Genomic DNA, 23,510 nt, shown 5'->3' with positions numbered 1-23,510 from the left:
TTATTACTAAAATATCGAAAAACGCTTCAGTACAAGTTCCTATTTCCAATACTAGATCTTAAAAGCACACAGAACCTCTAAAACAAATCTATTAACTCAAAATATATTTATTGTTAAAGCTTTATGTGATTTAAGTGGATTTACAAGCAGTCCTCACCTATTTTTGGGGATTAGGGTGGGGACTTGTATGCTGGCAGTATTTCTATTTGGGATCTATCTTTAAGACAAGGTTTTACACATTTCAGCACAGTGCCGTAGATACTTGTGTCATAAGATATTTGGGATAGTATTTAGTGATCACCCTTGTTAAATGTGGATGGTAGTTTGAGTAGAAATAACGCAGCCACACTGGAAGCATTGACTGATTTCTTGAGATCGTCACAGATGGACGTAAGTGCTGATACCACACTTCTTCCGGGCCTCAAACTAATCTTTCCAGCCAACAGCACACCCAGCTGTTTGAGGAAGTACGAGCTCTGTGAGAAGGCTGCTTTTTAAATATAATTAGAAGGGTGTATTTGTTACTGGTCTGTAATTCATTGGGTCATCCAGGTCAAGACCCCTTTTCTTTAGTTTAGGTTCTCTGAATATTTTTTTTATTTCAATTTGCATGGGAATTCACCCATTGATAGGGAAGAACTGATCAGCTCTCTTGGAGGAATTGCAGCACAGGATTCTAGGAGAATCGTTTAGAAGATGTTTGTATTATTGGGATCTTATGTAGAGGCAAAAACATTTATGTCTTTGATTAAGTCAACAGATTCCATTACAGTCAATAGGTTCAAATAAAACAGTTAAGGTTATTAGACATAGCAGGTGCTATCTGTGAGGGAGATGACTGTAATATGTTTTCATTTGGTCGGAAAGATTAACATTATAAAAAAAGACAGCTTTCTGTGACAGCCTACCAAAAAACAGACTCAGTAAAGGCAGGCTCTCGAAAAAATAGCACCTCAAGGTAACCTTCCAAACAAGGGAGGCGGAGTAAAAAAAGCATTCGAAATAAGAAAGCACACGAGAGGAAGTAGTGTACAAAACATTAAAAGCAAAGTCCGTAGCAAAAGAGCATCTGCAAGCAGCATCCCAAGGTAAGACGTACTGAAGGCAGAACACCAAACAGGAGAGCACCTCTAGGCAATTATCTAATTAGAATACCTTTAGCTTGCCTGTTGACATTGCTCGACCTACATCTCAGAGTTTGCAATGTTTACCTGACACACTTTTTGATTGTATAATCAACCTCTCATTTGAAAAAATTCTTTAAGATCCATGAACTATTTAATAACAACCAAATTGCTTCCCTCCCATTAGGAGAACATAATTAGTTCTTCCCAACACCAAAGCATTGGTGTAATGCTTGGCCTTATTTGACAATGTGCACCACCGTACTTTTCTACCATGCCTGAGGCTGCCATTAAGGCAGGCTAAGGCTTAACGTTCTCTTATCGATTCTCCAACCAAATTCAACTTATCTTCTTGTTAACATGTCCATGTAAAGCTTGAAATTGTGGTATTTCACGTGGGTCTTCCTCGTCCCTCTTCATTTTTATCATTACCATCAAGTATAGTCGTTTTTGATTGGATCATTCAGCTTTAGCTAATACTTCAATGCAAATTAAACACAAATGCTTCTCAGGCTTGATGACAATCACTCTGCTCAGTCTCTGTCCGTACGCAGAAAAAGCATATATTCCTTATCACAAGCTAGCCAGCTCAGGCTTAACTAGAATTAGAATAAAATATACATTTTCATTGATTGACCCACTATCTGTAACACCTCCTCCTGGCATCCTTGCCTCAAGTATGCAATATTTGTATCACATTATCCTAGCCAAATTCAGTTTAGTGCTGTAAAGGGTCAGATGGAAATATAGTGAACAAGCTATTAAAAGGGAAGCAGGGTTCTGAGACTGGAAGTGTACTTGTATTGTAATTGGTGTGATAAAATGTAATTTCAAGAGGTTTGCCAGGAGCTCTTTTCTCAAATGGAGCAGTGGCCTGACAGGAAATAAGCAGCTCATTGAGGCAATGGTAAACCATAAAAAGGTGTATGATCCTTAAAACGGGAAAACCATTAGCGGCATGGTTTGATCAGATAGAGTTGGTGACCTGCCAAGAGTTGAAGTAGTTTGTGGCAAACAGAGACCTCTCTAGACGAACTTGTGCTGAATGTTCTAGAGCGCCATCTAAATTTGATTTAAGTGGTGGGCAGAAACATGATTATTATTTGGTGTACAATTAATCATTTATTGGGAATCCATGGCCAAAAAAATACATTTAGTACCATTGACTTGGGTAATGATGAACACCTGTTTTCAGGCAAATCCGAGTCCACCATATATGTGAATTGATTCAGACTACAAACACTGCATCCAGAAATGAGTGGTCATTGGCAAGTGAGTGCAATATCTTAATTTTCCCTCTTGACGCTTGCATTAAAAGTGGAAAAACTGCATACCCAGTAGAATTTAAAAAGAAAGATAAAAAATGCAGTGGGAGTTCACAGAGGAATTGTTACAAACAATTGAATGGAGACAGAACTCTGTTCGAATACATTCTGTTACCTATTACTGGTAGTAATTCCAAGAGAATCTTATAAGTAATTGTTAGATCAGGCAGCATTAGGGTGGTCTTCCCCACACCTTTTTGCTTTCCTCCTTCACTTTTTTCACACATCGTTTTTTGCTGCCCTTAGGACGCTGTGCACTTTAGCACTGTTAACCAGTGCTAAAGTGCAGAAACTCTCTCCCTAAAACATGGTAACAATGGTTCTTCCCCAGTTGGCATATTTAATTTACTTATAAATCCCTACAAAGTGGTACTTAGTGGCTGGGGTCTGTAAATGAAATGCTACTAATGGGTATGCAGCACTGATTGTGCCACCCACTTAAGTAGTCCAGTAACCATGTCTCAGGTTTGCTATTACAGAGCATATATGTGCAGTTCACAATGCCATTTTGACCTGGCAAAATAAACCTTTTGCCAGGCCGAAACAGTCCTTTTGATACATATAAGTCACTTCGAAGCCCAGGGTGAAGTGCATGTAAAAGGCAGGACATGTACTTTCAATTTTGCATGTCTTGGTAGCGAAAAGTACTTAAGTACTTTTTTCACTACTGCAAGGCCTACCTCCCATAGGATAACAGTGGGATTACCATATAACATTTTATAAGTAACTCCAAACTGTGAAGATGTAGAAAATTCAAGTTTGGGGTCTCTGGAATCACAATTTAAAAAACAATCATATAGTTAGGTAGGATTTTAAAGTGTAATTCTGAAAATGCCACTTTTAAAAAGTTGGCATTTTCTTACTTTAGACATTTGGTACTCGTCTCTGATCACTTGCCTGGAGTGGGTGACAGTTGGCCTTTGTGTATTCCCCCTTGACAGCCACACACATTGGGAATTTAGGTGTAGCTTGATGAGCCAACCTGGCAGGATGGGAAGGGGGAGCAGGACCCAGTCTCACACCTGCATAGGGTCTGTCCTGTCCCCACCCAAATGGCTGCATACCCCCCTCACCCTGTAGTGAGTCTGGAGCCAGGGAGGACCTCTGTGCACTTCAAAGGCACGTCATTGAAGTCTCCCCCACTTCCAAGGAACAACTGGGTATATGTACTGGACTTATGACTCCACCACTTCAGTACACTTGTGGATCCGTGAAATCTCAGCCAGGTGGAAGGACTGCTGTGCTGTTGAAGGGACTACCACCCTGCTGGACTTCTGCTTTAACTATTGAACGGGGAAAAGAGCAAAATCATGATCCTGGGCAATCGCTCTCCCCTTGACTTAAATGAAATATGGCCTACCTCCGTGGGCTCATCCTCCATCCCCAAGACCCAGCTAAAGAGTTTGGGTGATTGGATCGATCAAGAACTCACATTTAAAACTCATGCTCGGAAGACGGCCGCCTCATACTACGGGGTCCTTAAAATGATTCGGAAGGTCCTTCCTCTCCAGCCTTTTCAGGCTAGTAAAATTATGGTCCAGGCCCTCTTCCTATCCCGGCTGAACTATGCTAATGCCTTCTATCTGGGTGCCCCTGTTGACACTCTCTCCAAACTACAGACTATTCAAAATTGGGTCGCAAGACTCTTAGTGGGAATTCCTAAACACTATTCGGCCAAACCTGCCCTGAATTCACTCCATTGGCTGCCAGTCCAGGAGAGAGTTAAGTTCAAGTCCCTTTGCATTGTTCACAAATCTTTATTTAAAACTGGTACCCCCATTCTTCACAGCATCATACAGCCGTATGAGCCCAACAGAAGCCTTCGCTCCAAAACCATGAACCTGGCCATTATCCCTAGGATCAGGAAGACCAGAAGTGGAGGCCGACAATTTTCGTTCAATGCTGCCAAACTTTGGAACTCACTTCCGCTCCACCTGCGAACAGAACCCAGCCACCTCTCCTTCCGCAGATCCCTGAAAACATTACTTTTTCCTTAAACTGGCTGAACACCTCACTTCTGCCACTGCTAGCGCTGGGATGCCTCCGGGTAGCCATGGCAGTGGATGTGTCACTGGGGTGCTTCGATTTTGCTGGATTTCGGGGCTGGGCGTAGGGACAGGGTGACATTTGTTGTTTTAGGAGTTAGCAACCAAACGTGTTCAAGAATGTTTACACGGAGCCGAGCCGCTGCTGAGGCGCACTTTACTGAACGTGAGCACTGGCTTCGTTAGAAAGGAACAGCTGCTTACTGATCTCTGCGTGTCATTTTTGTATGTTATTTTTTGATGATTGCAAACTAATTTTTGTGTTAGCATGGCAGAAGAAATCATGCTGTAGGGAAGGGGGGGCTATTTGAAAGCCTAGCTCCTGTATAGAGTTTCAATATTATAGCTACGGGAGTGGGGGTGGTTAGGGTGAGTGAGGGCTTAGGTGTTACCACCAGCTGCCAATTTTCAGTTATTGACTGATACTCTCTTCGTGCTTCTTATTAAACTAAATATATTTGTTATTGTTGAAAGTGAAACGTCAGTGCAGCTGGACGAGGCGCTGTGGGAACATAGAAAGAAGCAGGGTCATTAATGGCAGCGGCAGGAATAAATGCAATTAGTGCTGTCAAGAAGATGCCCTTTCAGCTTGGCGTGGACACTGTGGACACTGTGCGTGGGGGTGAGAGCGGAGGTTGTGAAGGTAGGCAGAGCTGCACTGCTTGAAGCCGACGACTGGCCAGGAATTAGATGCATGGATAAGCCTACTGACAACAACCTGTTTTCCGCAGCTCTCGCCGACACTACGTATACAATCTGAAGGAGGGGGCGGGCGGGCAGTACCGCGGGTTGGAGCCCGAGGCAGAGGGCATGCCGCCAGCGGCACGTCTTGTTTCTGTCATGTGCACGCCCCACAGGTCCAACATGGCTTATAGCCTGTCTCCGGGCATGTCATAAACCATGCACGCTCCCAATATGACGGCAGATAATGTTCGCCCCCCCGCCAGTCCCCTTCGCTTTTTCCTCTCGACGCATGCTTTCTAGCATTACCCATAGTACCCTATTCGTGAGGCATTACTTTCAGTCGCATATTTTTGGTGCTGGCTCGCTGTATTTTATTGACCTTGCGATCACAGTTCACAAAAGTATTTCAATATTGCATTAAGTACTACAAATTTAAGAATATCAAATGTAAGGAAGGAAAGCAAGTTATTTTTTAAAGTGTTTGAAAAATGTAGTCTGTTTTTAAATTAGCTGATGCCTCTCAAAGTTAATTCCTCTCAAAACAATAACAATTCGATGTTTTGCATTATTAATAAATATCAAGTAAATGCAATTAATTTATTTTAAAAGTTTTATCTAGCGCTAGCTTGACCAGTAGGTATTTACATACACACTGTAAAAAACAGAAGAAAATTGCATTACATAGTAGGCAGGCAGTAAAGAAGCAAACGAGAGATAAAAAAAGAAAGCATGAAAAATAAGTAAACAGTGCATCGGAGGGGGAGAGAACAATAAAACAAGCATTGGCATAGCCAATAGGTCTCGCCTTTGGGACCTTATAAGTGTTTAGCCATGCAACAGTTGATGTTGTTGCACCAAGGATATTGTGCTGCATAACTAAATACTTATAAGGTCCCAAAAGCGAGGCCTATTGGCTATGCCAATGCTTGTTACTTTTGCTGGAAAATATTCGTGTGAGAGGATTAGTGTTAGATATTGGGTTGTTGGTTGACTATGGTATGAGCCTTAGTCAAGCAGCAGCCGCAATCCTAGTCAGGGGAAAAAGCAGGCAGACCTTAAGCTAAGCTGTGCTCACCCTCTGGTAGCTTGACACAGAGCAGTCCCGCTTAACTTTAGAGGAAATGTGTAATGTATTGGTGCAACACTTCAGACAGTAAAACAGAGAACACAACATAAAAAGATTCCACTCCAGGTTAGAAAAATAGAGCTTAATTTATTAAATAAAAGAAGACCAAAAAGCCAGTTAGTAGGACTTGAGTTATGAAATTTTAAAGAATAAACTGCTAAATAGCAGTTACAAACAGGAAGTGTCAACCAGGGATATCTGGTTGCGCCGGACCGGGAAGAAGTCAACAATTTAGGCCGTCCAGGATGGAGCGTGGGACAGCTACTGGGACCCAGTTAGACTTGCTCAACCAAAGTACCTTAATCAGAGTTGTGGAGCTGTTGCGTGGATCTGCGTCGAAGATTCGTGCAGCCGAGGTGATGTGTTGCTTCCGAGATGCGATGAGGCTGGTGTGTGAGGTCCTGATGCAACGATGCCGAAGATCCTGTCAACAGGGCTTGTGATGCGAAGGCCAGTTTTGAGCATGCGTAGTGCAGCCAACGGTGATGCGTTGATTCCAGCGAGGGGTGTAGCTGTGCCTTCGGAGATCCAGCATTTTCGTTGAGGCTGCTGTCGATGAGCATTCGATGAGCTTGATCCGAGTAAGGTCCATGCAGCGGTGGTTACGTAGGCAATGTAGTGGTCTCAAATGCAGGAGACTCCGGCGATGCGATTCTTTTGTGACTTGTCCAATCCACACAACAATGCCAATGCATTGGTTCTGCTTGAATATGTGCCGGTCAGCCGAAGAGATGCATCAGTTCTGCTTAGGAGTGCTTTGCTGAGCAGAAGATGTGTCTCTTTCGCGGGAAAAAACCTTAGGCCCACTTTTGCGAGTACAGGACTGGGATGGCACCACGTGGCAGAGCAGAATCACCAGTGGCAGAGAGTAGGTGCAGAAGCACGTTGGTTGGAAGTCTTTTATGTCCCCGAGACTTCAGATCAGGAGGCCAGCCAGCTAGCCCTTGGAGTCACTCTGGGTTCAAGTGATGCAGGTCCTGTCCTTCTCACCCAGGCAGGAGGGCAGGTGGCCAGTGGGTCAGCACAGCAAAGCAGGAGGTGCATTGACATTGATAAACATTTATATAGCGCCCATTAGCGCTGTATAAACTGTTGGATGGCTAAACACTTATAAGGTCCCAAAGGCGGGACCTATTGGCGATGCCAATGCTTGTTTTATTGTTCTCTCCCCCTCCGATGCACTGTTTACTTATTTTTCATGCTTTCTTTTTTATCTCTTTTTTGCTTCCTTACTGCCTGCCTACTATGTAATGCAATATCCTTCTGTGTTTTACAGTGTGTATGTAAAGCGCTCTGATACCTACCTGTCAAAGCTAGGCTATATAAAACTTTTAAAATAAATAAATTAATTACATTTACTTGATATTTAATAATAATGCAAAACATCGAATTGTTATTGTTTTGAGAGGAATTAACTTTGAGAGGTATCAGCTAATTTAAAAACAGACTACATTTCTCAAAACACTTAAAAAAATCACTTGCTTTCCTTCCTTGAATTTCATATTCTTAAATGTGTAGTACTTAATGCAATATAGAAATAGTTTGTGAACTGTGATCGCAATATCCATAAAATACAGCGAGCCAGCACCAAAAATATGCGGCTGAACGGGATGCCTCACGAATAAGATACTATGGGTAATGCTAGAAAGCAAGCGACGAGAGGAAAAAGCGAAGGGGACTGGCGGGGGCGGACATTATCTGCCGTCATATTGGGAGCGTGCATGGTTTATGACATGCCTGGAGGCAGGCTATAAGCCATGTTGGACACGCGGCGGGCGGGACCGCGGGTTGGACCCTCTGCTTCGGGGTCCAACCCGCAGTCCCGCCCGCCGCCTCCTTCAGATTGTATACGTAGTGTCGGCGAGAGCTGCGGAAAACAGGTTGTTGTCAGTAGGCTTGTCCATGCATCTAATTCCTGGGCAGTTGTCGGCGTCAGGCAGTGCAGCTCTGCCCACCTTCACAACCCCCGCTCTCACCCCCACGCACAGTGTCAACGCCAAGCTGAAAGGGCATCTTCTTGACAGCACTAATTGCATTTATTCCTGCCTCTGCCGTTAATGACCCTGCTTCTTTCTATGTTCCCACAGCGCTTCGTCCAGCTGCACTGACGTTTCACTTTCAACAATAACAAATATATTTATTTTAATGAGAAGCACGAAAAGAGTATCAGTCAATAACTGAATATTGGCAGCTGGTGGTAACACCTAAGCCTTCACTCATCCTAACCACCCCCACCCCCGTAGCTATAATACTGAAACTCTATACAGGTGGGCGGGGAGCGATCTCCTCGCCGCACCCAGGACTGGCATCCCTCCCTCCCTGCCCCTCAACTACTCGCCCGGAAAGGGCTCCCTCTACAGCTCGCCCTCCGTTAGAACAGCAGATCCAGTGCAGGGAGCAACCACTGCAACATGCAGGCCAGGAGCCTGTACTCAGGAGAGCGCTTCCTGACTTTGATTTCTGAACTATGTAATCCCCGGACTTCTCCTGGCACTCTATTCCATACTCACTGGGTTACCCTCATGGACTTCTTTAAGTTTTTTCTTTTGCCCTGGCCGCCATTTTGTTGCTGTTCACGGCCGCTTTTCTCTGGACCCTGACCCGCCATCTTGTCCATTCCCTCGTCCTTTCCCCTTTTCCCTCGTTTCCCCCTTGACAATCCTTAAATGTTTCTTCCTTTTTCTGATTTGCCTTTTCTCCATACCCATGTATCCCTCCCTTGGTGTTGTGACTGCGTCCGCCCTCTGACCCCACTTAATGGAACTCTGCTCTCCTGGTTTTTTGGGTCTTGACCTGAGAAAATCTACTATTTGTATATCTTTGTACATAGAGATAACTCTAATCACTAGTATATGCAGTAGACCTTTGTACTCTCTACCATTCCTATGTGACTCTAAGAGTATATCCATTTGTATCCCTTCCTTGAATGCGCCTCCTTGTGTGACTATAACTTGAACATTTGCAATTTTTTCTGTCTGTATCTTTTATGCAACGCACGTAATCCTGAGTCCTTATGTATCGCAACTGGTTCTTATGTAAAGCGCTATGACACCTTTGGGTAATGTTCGCGATATATAAAATCGCATTAAATAAAAAATTAAAAAATAGGCTTTCAAATAGCCCCCTCCCTTCCGTACAGCACGATCTCTTCTGCCATGCTTACACAAAAATTAGTTTGCAATCATCAACAAATAACATACAAAAATGACACGCAGAGCTCAGTAAGCAGCTGTTCCTTTCTAACGAAGCCAGTGCTCACGTTCAGTAAAGTGCACATCAGCAGCGGCTCGGCGCCGTGTAAACATTCTTTAACACGTTTGGTTGCTAACTCCTAAAACAACAAATGTCACCCTGTCCCCACGCCCAGCCCCGAAATCCAGCAAAATCGAAGCACCCCAGTGCCACATCCACTGCCATGCGATCATGAATAAACAAAAACATGGTGAACGTGGCCTGGGGCTCTCGCACTGTCAGATCATTCTTCCGGAGCAAGCATCAAGGCTTTTGTTACAAGCAAAGCGGTCATTTGCATTGGAAAACCGGCAGGGCTCCCGCTGCTCCGGCAGCCTCGGCTTGCACGCACACCGTTGCAACCCGCCCTCCCTGAGGCCCGCGGGCGCCCTCCACACAGACCCGAGAGTAGCGCCCGAGGCCGCTTGCGCCCACCCCTGCTCCCAGCCACTGTTTAGATAGGAAAAGAAGCGTCAAACCTCGGAGGCGCTGCTGCCCCAGCCGGAGTTCCCTGTCCCTCGGCTCTCCTCTCACTGACAAGATCAGCCTGAGATTAGCAGGTCCATGCTTCCCTCAGCGCCTCGATGACTCCTGGGGACTCCCCGGACACCTGTCGACCCCAATCCTATCAAAAGTTTCAGAAAGTTATATAAATATACGTGTAAATATATTACCTACTGGCGGTCGCCAGTAGGTAGTTATAGTTAGGATTGTTTTCCATAGGGAAATCGCAACATTCTATTGGGAATAACTTTGGCGCCGGTTGAGGAATCTGCCTGAAATTTTCCTCAAATTTGCCTCGCGGCTCTCCGCTCCTTCCCTGAAAGTTTGGGGGGGATTCATCAAGCGGGGGCCGAGATAAAAGGGGGGTCCCAAAACGTGTTTTCTCCATGTTAATTTCCATAGGGCGGTTGGACTCACTTTTAGCCGGAACGGCTGAATGGATTCCCACCAACCTTGGCAAAATTGTAGGGACTGGTAGCCCGATGTGCCTTTGCTATGTCTCAAGATATGTGCTCCAGTGGATTTTGAGTAATTTAGGTAAAAAAAAAAATATATATCTATAAGCGCGCCCCGGTACGCGCACCGGGGAGCGCTCCAGGCGCGCTACGCGACTTGCGCACGGAAAGCTGATTGGCTCTCGGGTGTCTGTAAACATTCCAAACAGTCTGGAGCGGCCGCCATCTTGTGTCTCGGTAGGATCAAGACACAAGAGGTGGCAAAAACAAAGAGGGAAATAACCAAAAGGGGGCAGGGTAGACCCCCCCCTGACCCCCTAGGTTTGATGTGGGGGCCATAAAAGGGTCCCGCGGGTCAAACATTGTTTTAATTTTTTTTCTTCGATTTTTGCGGGGGGAAACGCCCGGTACGCGCACTGGGGAGCGTACCAGGGAGCGTACTTTGGTGAAAAATAGTGAAAATAATAGTGTAAAATAATCATTTTGAGTGATTACAGGTAGGGTAGCTCTGAAAAGAGCTTTTGGGTTCTGTGGCTGTTTTAGGTACCTACAAGTACGTCCCACACACACCCACACGCACACAACCCCACACCCCCACACTCCCCACACACGCACACCTCCACCCACACCCAAACACCCCACACCCCCACACCGACATCTTACACATCCACACCCCCCACACTCACACACACACCTCACCCCCCCCAACACACACATGCACACACAGATACCTGACACACCTCACACATCCCACACACACACCTCCCCCCCACACACACACCTCACAGACACACCCACACATCCTACACACATACCCCCCACACCCACACACACCCCCACACACACCTCACACACCCACACCTCCACCTCCACCCAAACACCCCACACACCCACACCCACACCATACACACCCACACCCACATACCCCACACACCTACACACACCTACACACCTCACCCCCCGACACACACACCTCACAGACACACCCCACACATCCCCCACACAAACCTCCCCCCCTACACATGGGGAAAACTCAGTGAAACAGTAAAATAATAATTTAAAGTGCTTAGAGGTAGGGTAGCTCTGAATAGAGTTGTTGTGTTGTGTGGGTGATTTAAGAACCAACATGTAGGTACCAATGCAGAGTCTTAAATTCAATGTACACCGTTTTTTCTGTAGATATCTTGCATGTTGTTACAGAAGTTATTGTGGTATATGGAATCCATACAATAGTCTGTCAGGAAAGCAGAAACAGATCCTTTAAATACTCCCTGAGAAGACCTAGGGGATCATGGGTAGTCTACCCTGCTCCCTTATGATGTTTTAAAATTGCACAGTATACTGTAAGTTTCACTTTATACTATAATATAAACAATCATTTTGGTACTATTTCATGAATTACATATAAAAAAAGAATAATGTCTAGAGCAATTTTTAATTAATAAATAAAAATGTATTGCTCCGATTTTTCAAAATTTAATAACACTTCCAACGTTATTTCGTCAGGAATGTCCTCATTTTCAGTCCATGATTCGATTTCTTCCACACAATTAACTAATTCTTCGTCTAGAGACTGATCCATAAAGTCCAAGTCTTCCTCAGGATTATTTTGAAGAACTATTTCGAAAGAAATATTTGCTTCTCCTTCCATTTTCTTGCTGTAAATTGCATTAAAAATAAATATATCAGTAGAGTTAGGGCAGTGTTGGGTTTAAGTTCAGACAGGTAGTTCTGATTTTTTAACAGTGAAGTTAACTTTGGGCAGTGTATGGTATCAGGCAGGAAGTAGAAATATAAAAAAGTGCCTGTGAAGAAGCGTAAGTAAATTCATAATTATAGCAGAGAAGCCTAAGTCAATCCATAAATATAACAGAGGAGCCTATCTCTATCTATAACTATAGCAGAGGGACAGTAAATAACTATCAGAAAACGTTTTTACAAATTAACTTAAAGTGCCCCTTACAAATTAACAACTTACTTTACAGAGAAGTGAAGAGAAAAAATGCAAAAATCCTTTCAAGATGTACCTCAGGTAGTTGTAGTCAAAATGGCTGTGTTTCCCTCTCATTTTTCATTTATATTCATGTACATAACCAATCAAATGTCAGGAAAAAAAAGTAGAAAATGAAAGTAACATTTTAATTGGTTGTAAATTCTAACACTTCAGATGTGTTTTTGTCATGTAATTTACCTCAGGATATTTAGACAATGCTACAGCTCAAATGGCTCAATGGAATTCCACCAAATTTGGGAAAATGGTAGGGATTGGTATGTAGTAGGGCCTATTCTATATTTGGTGAAAGTGTCTCCAGTGGTTTTTATGTAAATTAACTTTTAACATTTTTTGGGAGCGCTTCCCGGTGCGCGCCCCGGTACGCGTACCGGCAGCGCTACGGGAGTCCTCTATCTTGTGTTTCGGAAGAATTGAGACACAAGATGGAGGACAAACAACGTTGGGAATGGGTAAATGGGGGCACGGTAGACACTCCCTGACCCCCTAGGTTTTCTGAGGGGGGCTTAGGAGGCCCATATAGGCCCAAAAAACCAATTTTTTTTAAAATTTTGGCGGGGGGAGCGCCCGGTACGCGCACCAGGAAGCGTACCGGGGAGCGTACTTTAGTGAAAAACAGTGAAAAAAGTTGGAGAAAAATAATCATTTTGAGTGATCAGAGGTAGGGTAGCTCTGAAAAGAGCTTTGGGGTTCTGGGGCTGATTTAGGTACCTACAAGTAGGTTCCAATGCACAGTCTTATATTCAGGAGGAATATTCTATTCCCCTCATCTGAGAAGTGTACACCATCTCCTCTGTAGATATCTTGCATGTTGTAACGCAAGTTGTTGTTGTATATTGAACCCATTCCATAGTCTCTCATGTAAGCAGAAACAGATTTATTCACATGTTTCCGTGCTTTCTCAAATTGTGGACAAAATTGGGTGGACCACTTCCATTTCTGTCTTTGGTATATATTGGAATATACCAAGGCAGTTTGAGGAAAAAGTGCCATCAATTGCTCAAAGGTGTCCTTTAAAAGCATTTCCAGACCTACCCCAGTCAAAGTGCCTAAGTCATGTCCACCACAGTGCAGAATTATGAGGTTAGGGTGTGGCAGATGCAAAAAGGTTTTCACCAATGGTTATCAATTGATGACATCTCAATCCTCTCTGGCCAATCCATTTAATGTTCACATTTGGTAAATCAAGGTTGTAAACATTTTTGGTAGCTGCATACCTTTGAGCCCAGTGGATGTAGCTATGTCCAATAATCTAGACAGAATACATGGTAAGAGGAGGTTCTGGTGCAGTCAGATGAAGTGTAGGAATAAAATGGCAGTTGGAACAGTAGGAGTTTGTAAAAAAAAACTGTGGAGTTTCAGTGCTCTTGAATCACAAGCAATGATTGGTGGATTCAGATAGTTGAAAACTGGAAGTTAGGGTGCATGGTTCTGTTCTGTGAAAGAAGTAATTTGAATGGTTAAGAAAAAGTCATTTAAAGAAAGATTGCAGCGGATAAGCTGGGTATTGAGAGGTCAAACATCCTTGCTGAGTTCATTTGCAACATTGTAGAATAAACGTTTAACCCTGAGAGCTCAGTGAGGAGGGAGTTGCTATGGTAACAGGTAGAAAGGGCTGAGGGGAGGGAAGGGTGTTGGTGTGAAAATAGAGAGGGAAGAGTTTTGATTGGTTACCATGAGCAATATGTGTGTAGAATTGGAGGTTTTCTGTGCCATTAATGGTTGCAGTGCCTGGAGAACATACCTTTTGCTCTGCTAAAGAAATATTGGTGTGTGTATCTGACACTGTTCTCAATCTCCCAAAGCAATTGTAAAGGTGAGTTATGATTCATTCAATATAGAAAGAGAGTTCAGATTAAGAAGCACATTGAGTTTCTTTGCTGTTGGTTTGTGTGATGCTTTTTGAAAATGCATGGTTTCAATATTTGCAAGATAGAGGATTTGTATTTTGTGAAATAGTCATGTTTCAGTAGTGAAGTTGAATGGTTGTACATAGGACCTGTGCTCTGTATCTAAAATGTTAATTGAAAAACTATTTTAGGGCAAATCAATGGGTTTCAGTAGTGAAAATGAATGCTTGTACATAGGACCTGTGTTCTGTTCCTAAAATGGTAATTACAAAACAATTTTAGTGCAAATCAATGGGTTTCAGTAGTGAAAATGAATGCTTGTACATAGGATCTGTGCTCTGTTCCTAAAATGTTAATTGAAAAACGATTTTAGGGCAAATCAATGGGTTTCAGTAGTGAAAATGAATGCTTGTACATAGGACCTGTGTTCTGTTCCTAAAATGGTAATTACAAAACGATTTTAGTGCAAATCAATGGGATTCAGTAGTGAAAATGAATGCTTGTACATAGGATCTGTGCTCTGTTCCTAAAATGTTAATTGAAAAACGATTTTAGGGCAAATCAATGGGTTTTAGTAGTGAAAATGAATGCTTGTACATAGAACCTGTGCGTCGTTTGTTGGCAGCAGGTCCATAGCCGTGAGGGGAACGGCTCAACGCAACATCAGGGGACTCAAGCGCCGTGAGGTGAACGGCAGTGAAGCGCCAGTACCGCGAGGGCAGGGACTGCAATCCCCAGGTGCCCCGGCGGTTGGGGCACGTCAGTGATGCCAGCACAGCGCCCGGAGGCGCGTGAAAAGTCCGGAGCGCCGAGCGCTCAACGGGAGCGTCATTTGTTGGCAGCAGATCCATAGCCGTGAGGGGAACGGCTCAGCGCAACATCAGGGGACTCAAGCGCCGTGGGGTGAACGGCAGTGAAGCGCCAGTACCGCGAGGGCAGGGACTGCAATCCCCCAGGTGCCCCGGCGGTTGGGGCGCGTCAGTGACGCCAGCACAGCGCCCGGAGGCGCGTGAAAAGGCCGGAGCGCCGAGCGCTCAACGGGAGCGTCGTTTGTTGGCAGCAGGTCCATAGCCGTGAGGGGAACGGCTCAACGCAACATCAGGGGACTCAAGCGCCGTGAGGTGAACGGCAGTGAAGCGCCAGTACCGCGAGGGCAGGGACTGCAATCCCCAGGTGCCCCGGCGGTTGGGGCGCGTCAGTGACCCCAGCACAGCGCCCGGAGGCACGTGAAAAGGCCGGAACGCCTCTCGCCCCGCGAGTCGCGCGCGGGAGTCGCCCGGGAGAAGCCCGGGACAAGGGCGGGGTAGTCTGTGGCAGTCCGGGGCAGAGCGAGGCTGGGCTGGGCCACAGACCCTGGCCCTAGGAAGAGGAGGTCGACTTGATTCCCGTCTACTAGAGTCACAGTGAGATATTACTAACTTATGTTCGTGAATTAAGGTTGGAAATTGTACCGATACATATTTCATCTTCTAACGGCAAGTGGTGGTGCTTTATATCTAACATAAATTGGGTGGGTCTCATAGTAGGTAGCAATATGTCATCACTAAGTGCTCCATCTGTCCTCGGTACCCTGGATAACTACTTAGTAAAAGTGGTCAAGAAAATTAACACCGAAAGACGGCAGTCTTTAGGGCTAAGTAGTGCTTCTTTGCCTCTCATTATGTGCTCCCCTTCCCCGACTGTTCCGGTCCAAGGTGATCCTAGCATTGTTGAAAATAACGATCCTCTTGGTTTGGAACTACCTGAATCTGTTGAGTCGGACTAGGAGGCTACACCGGATTCTATAGCCCAACATCCTCCTACCCCCGCACCAAGAGTGGTCAGAAATTGTAGAAAAACACAGTTGAAACGCATGGGTACCCACTCAACAAAAAATAAAGCAGTTACCCCAGTCACCCCCATCACACCTGTTAAAAATTTAGAAAAGGCAGATGATGAACTAGTAGGATCTAATACTGTTAAATTGGATGATGATCAGCTCAACCATTTGGGAGCCCTGATTGATCTGAAGATAAAGGGCATCATAAAACCTTTAGTGTCTAAATTAGACCGGATGTCCGCTGAAATAAAAAGATTGGGGAGCCTCTTGGTTAAACATAAGGGAGTATCAGGTGTGTCTGATGACGCTCCTGTCCTAGGCAAGGTTAGTAATGACAGTCTGGTTACGTCCTCAGTATGAACTGCTGTCCTCATAGAGTCTCTGGTTTCTGTAGAGATATCCCCAAACAAAGCTCCAAATAATCCCTATTCAGGTCCCAAAAGTGTCTGGTGCTATCTCGGGGTTGAAGCAGGGTTCCAAGGTCCCAGAAGGGAGATCAGGCCCACATTTACAGCCCCTCAAAAAGAGAGAGTTAGCTCTAAACCTACCAATTGAGGCTTGCCCCCACACCATTATTCTTGCCAATGTTCCAAAAATTAAGGAGGGTCAAAACGAACACTGGTCTTCGTTAAAAAAGAAAACACTTTTCTACTTGTCTAGTAAAACAGATTTGGGAGAATACCTGGAAGATAATATTTTAATGGTCAGAAGGGTCCCTTGCGTGGGTAATACTAATAAAAGTCTAGTGGGGGACTGTGTGGTCGTAAGCATTAGAGCCCCAAGGTTGGTTGAGGACATATTGAGACAGGCGGGGTCATCTAGAATTCAACAAGATTATGTAAATCTACTCCCCCTGGCCTTCTTTTACCCACCACCTCAGAGCATGCAAGCGAATAGTAATTCAGGCAAAAGGAGATTGCCCTATGACTTCACTGTCCCCGTGTTAAATAGATTTGATATTTTTTCAAATCTGGACGACAATGAATGACTAGGTAGTCAAAAAATGAATCTTGCTCCTTTTGTCGAGACTAACGCCCATGATGCTACGACAACAGCAGAACCTATAGGCTCCAGGGATCCTTATATATCCAGAATGGCAGAAACACCAGGTCATCGAGATCGTTCTCTAAAACTAATGACCTGGAACGTGGCTGGTCTTAAAAATAAGCTCAATGATCCAGCATGGAGGGAGCTTATTAATCGGCATGACATAATAGGCCTTCAGGAAACGTGGGACACGGGTGACATCTTGAGCCTGGATGGCTACGTGTGTTACCACATCCCTGCGGTTAAATCTCACATGGGAAGGCCGAAGGGTGGCTTGGTCATCCTAATTGCAGCCACTATCCAAGGGGTATATACCCAACTAGACACCGGTTCTCGGAACATTTTGGCTGTACAAATCTATTAAAGTGGGGTGGGAAGGATCTTAATAGTTAGTTTTTATAATTCATATGACAGAGTAACCACGACCGAGCACCTGGGCATTTTAAATTTGTTTTTGGAAAATTACAAGGAGGCAAATGACAGCCATTGTTTCCTCATCGTTATGGGTGATTTTAATATTCATGGTTGTCCGGACGAGTATTCGTCCTTAGACTCATTTGGCCCTGTTGAACAGGGTGACGTCCACTTTGAACATTCTGAACAGGGCGGTCTCCTCGAGACCATCCTGGCAGATAATGGTTTGATGCTCCCATCCATGAGGGATAAGGAGATACCCACATTCAAGGGGAATGGTTGCCATTCATTTATTGATTATATTTTTATTAGTTTAACTTTTGGGGATAGGATCCATGAGTATTCACCCATGTGGACACACTTTAGTGACCACAACCCAGTAGTTCTGTCTCTGACGGATCTGGTCCTGAGGTCCATGACAGCACGAAATAGAACGGACAAATCGGATATTCGTCCGACAGATCAGGCCCGCAGACTGAGATGGAGTAGGGTCATACCGGGAGACTTCCATACTAACCTAATATCCACAGTAAGATCTGAGTTGGATACCTGTATGAATCTGGAGGCAGAGGATGAGGATGTTTTAGCGGCTTACTCAACTATCTGTGCCCAGGTTTATTCAGATCTTAGTCAAACAGGGAAAGCTAAGGCGTCTGCTCAACAAGGGTGGTTTGATCACAACTGCTCAGCAGCCAACCAAGAATTAAAAGCTGCCCCTAATTGCAAACCAGTGGATAGGGCCATGGTGGCCGTGCTAAGGAAAAGATATAAAACAGCTTTGGACACCAGAAGACGAGAAATTAGGGAAGGTGCTTGGGAAGAACTAACCTCAGTTGACGTGCTCAGGAACAGTGCTAAATTCCGGGCCGTCGTAAATAAACCCTTTTTTCAGGACTCCTGTAATGACCTTTTAGATTGTGGCATCCAGGAACAGGCGTGGTGCTCGCATTTTAAGTCAGTCTATGAAGGGGAAAATAGTGGGGAGGGGAACATAGTGACCCCTCTCTTAAATCCCTATACTTTAAAGGTATCCGAGTTGGAGGTAGCAGAAGCGATCGGGAAGATGACCAGTAATAAGGCACCAGGTCCCGATGGCGTCCCTGCTGATCTCTTTAAGTCAGATGTTAAGACCTGGGTTAGGATTTTAGTTAATGTTTTTAACAGGGTTTGTATGGCAGATATTCCGGACACCTGGACCAAATCTGTCATCGTACCCATTTTTAAGAAGGGAAATAGGGGGGATCCAAGTTGTTACCGCCCCATTTCCCTCATCGACTCCTCAGTAAAGGTGCTAGGTCGCGTCGTCCTTGGCAAATTAACATCTTGGCTGGAGGTCACAGAAACACTCTCATGCTTACAATATGGGTTCAGGAAAGGTCGCGGCACAGTAGACCAGTGCATCAACCTTTGCCTGTTAATAGGGAAATACACCATTGCCAAACGAGGTACCCTGTATCTAGCATTCCTGGACCTTTCCTCGGCTTTTGACCGAGTGAATACGTCCAAGCTTTGGGATCTGCTTCTCAAGTTAGGAGCTGACAAAAACATCGTGTATTTCCTGGCTGAACTACATAGGGACCTTTCAGCCACAGTTAGATATGACCGTTTGGGAAATAGCACAGGCAAGATCGCGATCATTAATGGTGTTAGGCAGGGCTGTATTTTGGCCCCCTTACTTTTTACACTTTACATTAATGAATTAGGGGTCGTTCTAACTGATGCATGTAAAGACCTACCTAGGGCCGGCAAATTTCCCATTCCGGCACTATTGTATGCCGACGATGCAGCTTCAATAGCACGAACAGCTGTGGGGCTGCAATGTCTTTTAAATTCATTTTCTAGTTTTATGAAGGGACTGAATCTGAGTGTTAATTTTCCTAAATCTCATGTTATGATTGTGGGGAGTAAACCGAAAACAATTAAGACCATGACTTGCGAAGAACATGTTTTGTCTAGGGTGACAAGATTTCCCTATCTGGGGGTAATCTTTGATGATAACTCTACCTGGTTACCCCAGCTGGCCGCCAAACGGAATGCCTTTGACAGATCAATCGTGGCAGTACGGGATTTTGCTCGTAAATTGGGGGTGAAGCCTATGGAGGCGGTGCTGAAAATCTATGATGCTAAATGCACTGCCATAGCGATGTATGGAGCTGACTTGTGGGGGCTAAAAAAGGTTTTACAGGTGATGGAGGACAAATTTTTGAAATCTTTGTTATGTGTCCCACAGTCCACTCCAGGATACATTGTTCATCAAGAGTGCGGGGTTGATTACCTGGAGGATCGCATTGCTTTAGCTCCGCTTCTGAAGTGGATCTCAATATGGCTGAACCCTGAATTAGAGCTGAACCATGAAATATTGAGGGACTGCCTATCTTTGGACCATGCACATTCTATTCCCTGGCTGAACTATATTAAAAAATTGGCAGCAAAATTGGGTCGACCTGAATTGTATCACTCCCCGCATAATCTGTTGAAAGGGGACATTAAATGGGCGAAAGTTACATATAAACAGTTGGTATCTCTGGATAGAGAAGAAAAAGAACTATGTAAACCAACTGTTAGGGCCCACCAAATGCTAATCACCACTGATGTCATAGAACCTTATTTGAGTTTCGTTAACAATATGAACCATCGATTTTTATTGACTAAATTTAGACTGAATAAATTCCACCTTCTCCTCACTGATCGCACAGGATGGACTAAAGACTCGGAGCTGGAGATTTGTTCTTGTGATGGTTACTCAATTAAAGACACTATGCATTTTATCTTTTTCTGTAAACATTTGTGTCAAATTCGCAAAAAATGTATTATTCCCCTTATTAAGGACAAGGGCTTTAGACAAGTTAAGCCGGCCCTCTTATATTTACAGTTGTTGTCGACAACATGGGATATCTTCAACGTAGCAAATTGTTTAACAATTGCATTAAGACTGAAGAGGAAAATTAATTGGACATATTGTACATAGTGGCATATATAGGTCCGTGGACTCAGTATCTTGTTTAATCTATTTTTAATCTGGTTTTCTGCTGTTTTTTTATCATTTTAACTATAATATTTATAATGTACATTTTATTTGTATATGAATTTGCTGTGATAAGGTTTGCAATTTAACCTACCCTTTTATTAATTAATTATGGTCTTGACTCTGATGAATTTTGTAGTACACTTTTATGGTTATTGTAATGAACCGAATAAAGTATTCTTGACTGACTGACTGTGTTCTGTTCCTAAAATGGTAATTGAAAAACGATTTTAGTGCAAATCAATGGGTTTCAGTAGTGAAAATGAATGCTTGTACATAGGACATGTGCTCTGTTCCTAAAATGTTAATTGAAAAACGATTTTAGTGCAAATCAATGGCTTTTACATTTTTAAGAAGGAATAAATAGTGTGTGCATAATTACATAAAAATATTTGAATCTTTTACAAACATGTCACCTGTGTTACCTCAGATTGGGAAGTAGACTGAGTTTCTTTGCTGTTGGTTTGTGTCATTTTTTGGGTAATGCTTGGTAGGAATGTTTGCAAGAGAGAGGAAATGTATTTTGTAAAATAGTGAGTTTTCAGTACTGACATGGAATGCTTGTACATAGGATCTGCACTCTGTAAAATGTTATTCAAAAAACGATTTGGGGGCAAAGCAATTGGTTTTAGATTTTTGAGAAGGAATAAATAGTGTGTGCATGATTACATAAAAATATTTGAACCTTTCTCAATCATGTCACCTGTGTTACCTCAGATTAGGAAGCAGACTGAGTTTCTTTGCTGTTGGTTTGTTTCATTTTTTGGGTAATGCTTGGTAGGAATGTTTGCAAGAGATAGGAAATGTATTTTGTAAAATAGAGACTTTTCAGTACTGAAATGGAATGCTTATACATAGGACCTGCACTGTGTTTCTAAAATGTTATTGAAAAATTGATTTTGGGGCAAATGAATGGCTTTTACATTTTTGAGAAGGAATAAATAGTGTGTGCATGATTACATAAAAAAATTTGAACCTTTCACAATCATGTCAGCTGTGTTACCTCAGATTAGGAAGCACACTTAGGGCCTTATTTATGAAAACAGCGATGCGTCATTTTTCACTGCACACTCCTTGTGACACCAATGATGCGTTATATTTAATGTATGACGCATCATGTTGCAAGGACTTACAGATAAGTCAGTATTTCTGATGTATCTGTAAGCGCAAACGTGACGAATTGCTGGAGTGTGTCACAAAAGTGACGCAACTCCAGCAATGCATCCTTTCACATGGGGAAAGCCCCATTTGAAAGCGTTTGCCTCAGTCTTAGGCCTGCTGTGAGGCAGGCGCAAGATTTTGACGTAATAGTTTCCTAAAAGTGACGCAGTGAAATCTCATAGATTTCACTGTGTCACTATTACGAGGCTTTTTGCGGGGGCATGCCCCCTCTGTGTACATTACACCTGACAGAGGTATAATGTGACGCAGAGGTTTAAAAAGTGACGCATCTACCTACATGCGTCACTTTTTAAATATGGCGTAACAAGGCACATGTTTTATGCCGCTGATGCGTCACAAAAAGTGACGCATCAGCAGTGCAAAACTGACGCAGGGCCTCATAAATGAGGCTCATCTTTTTTTGCACACTACTCGAATTTAGTCTTGTCCACTGCACTCTTGGACACAGGCGTCAATTTGACTCTTTCACAATGATGTTACCTGTGTTAACTCAGTGTAGGAAGGACATTGAGTTTGTTTGCATAGAGGAATTGTATTTTGTAAAATAGTGAGGTTTCAAAAGTGACATGGAATGGTTGTACATAGGACCTGTGCTGTGTTTCTTAAATGTGAAGTCAAAAACGATTTTGGGGAAAATGAATGGCTTTTACATTTTTGAGATGGAATAAATAGTGTTTGCATGCTGAAAGAAAGAAATGTGACCTTTTCAGAATGATGTTACCTGTGTTAACTCAGTGTAGGAAGCACATTGAGTTTCTTTGCTTAGAGGAATTGTATTATGTAAAATCGTGAAGTTTTAGTAGTGACATGGAATGCTTGTACATAGGACCTGTGCTGTGTTTCTTAAATGTGATGTCAAAAACAATTTTGGGGAAAATGAATGACTTTTAGATTTTTGAGAAGGAATAAATAGTGTTTGCATGCTGAGAGAAATAAATCTGACCCTTTCACAATGATGTTACCTGTGTTAACTAAGTGTAGGAAGCACATTGAGTTTCTTTGCATAGAGGAATTGTAATTTGTAAAATTGTGAAGTTTCAGTAGTGACAGGGAATGCTTGTACATAGAACCTGTGCTGTGTTTCTTAAATGTGATGTCAAAAACGATTTTGGGGAAAATGAATGGCTTTTACATTTTTGAGAAGGAATAAATAGTGTGAGCATGATTAAATAAATATATTTGAACCTTTCACAATAATGTCACCTGTGTTACCTCAGATTAGGAAGTAGATTGTGCAGTTGAGGTGAGGCATGTCCAGAGGTACAGAGGAGGTGAGGCCTATGTTCAAGACTGTAGTGGGAGAGAGGCCTTTCCTGGGAAGCATAGGTGGTGAAGCCTGTGTGTAAGAGTGCAGTGGACTAGACTTCATGAAGCCTATCCCCTACTGCACTCTTAGACACACGTCTCACCTTCTTTGTACCGGTGGACAGACGTCTCTTCCACTACACTCTTCAATACAGGTCTCACCTCTTCTGCACCCCTGGAGAATCCTCACCTGATCTGTAACCCTGAATAGACCATTTGCTTTTTGTCATTGCTTTGTTGTTTGGTAATAGTGGTCTATAATGTGCTATTTTAATGTGCTATTTTTTTCTTTAACACAGATTGAAATCAAGATTTCAAGAGTAAGGAAAGATGCCCTCAAGGGAAAGGAGAAGAAAAGATGAT

At 43.5% G+C, this 23,510-nt stretch overlaps 1 protein-coding gene across 1 annotated transcript in view; it reads right to left on the bottom strand.

Moving 5' to 3' along the window:
- KIAA1328 (KIAA1328 ortholog) overlaps positions 1 to 23,510 on the bottom strand; it is a 968,289-nt gene that overhangs the window by 223,971 nt on the left and 720,808 nt on the right. The gene's annotated exons all lie outside the window — the stretch shown is intronic.

Source organism: Lissotriton helveticus, chromosome 2_1 (genome assembly GCF_964261635.1).
Source record: "Lissotriton helveticus chromosome 2_1, aLisHel1.1, whole genome shotgun sequence".
NCBI classification, from domain to species: domain Eukaryota; kingdom Metazoa; phylum Chordata; class Amphibia; order Caudata; family Salamandridae; genus Lissotriton; species Lissotriton helveticus.
This window is presented reverse-complemented; position numbering and strand designations above follow the sequence as displayed.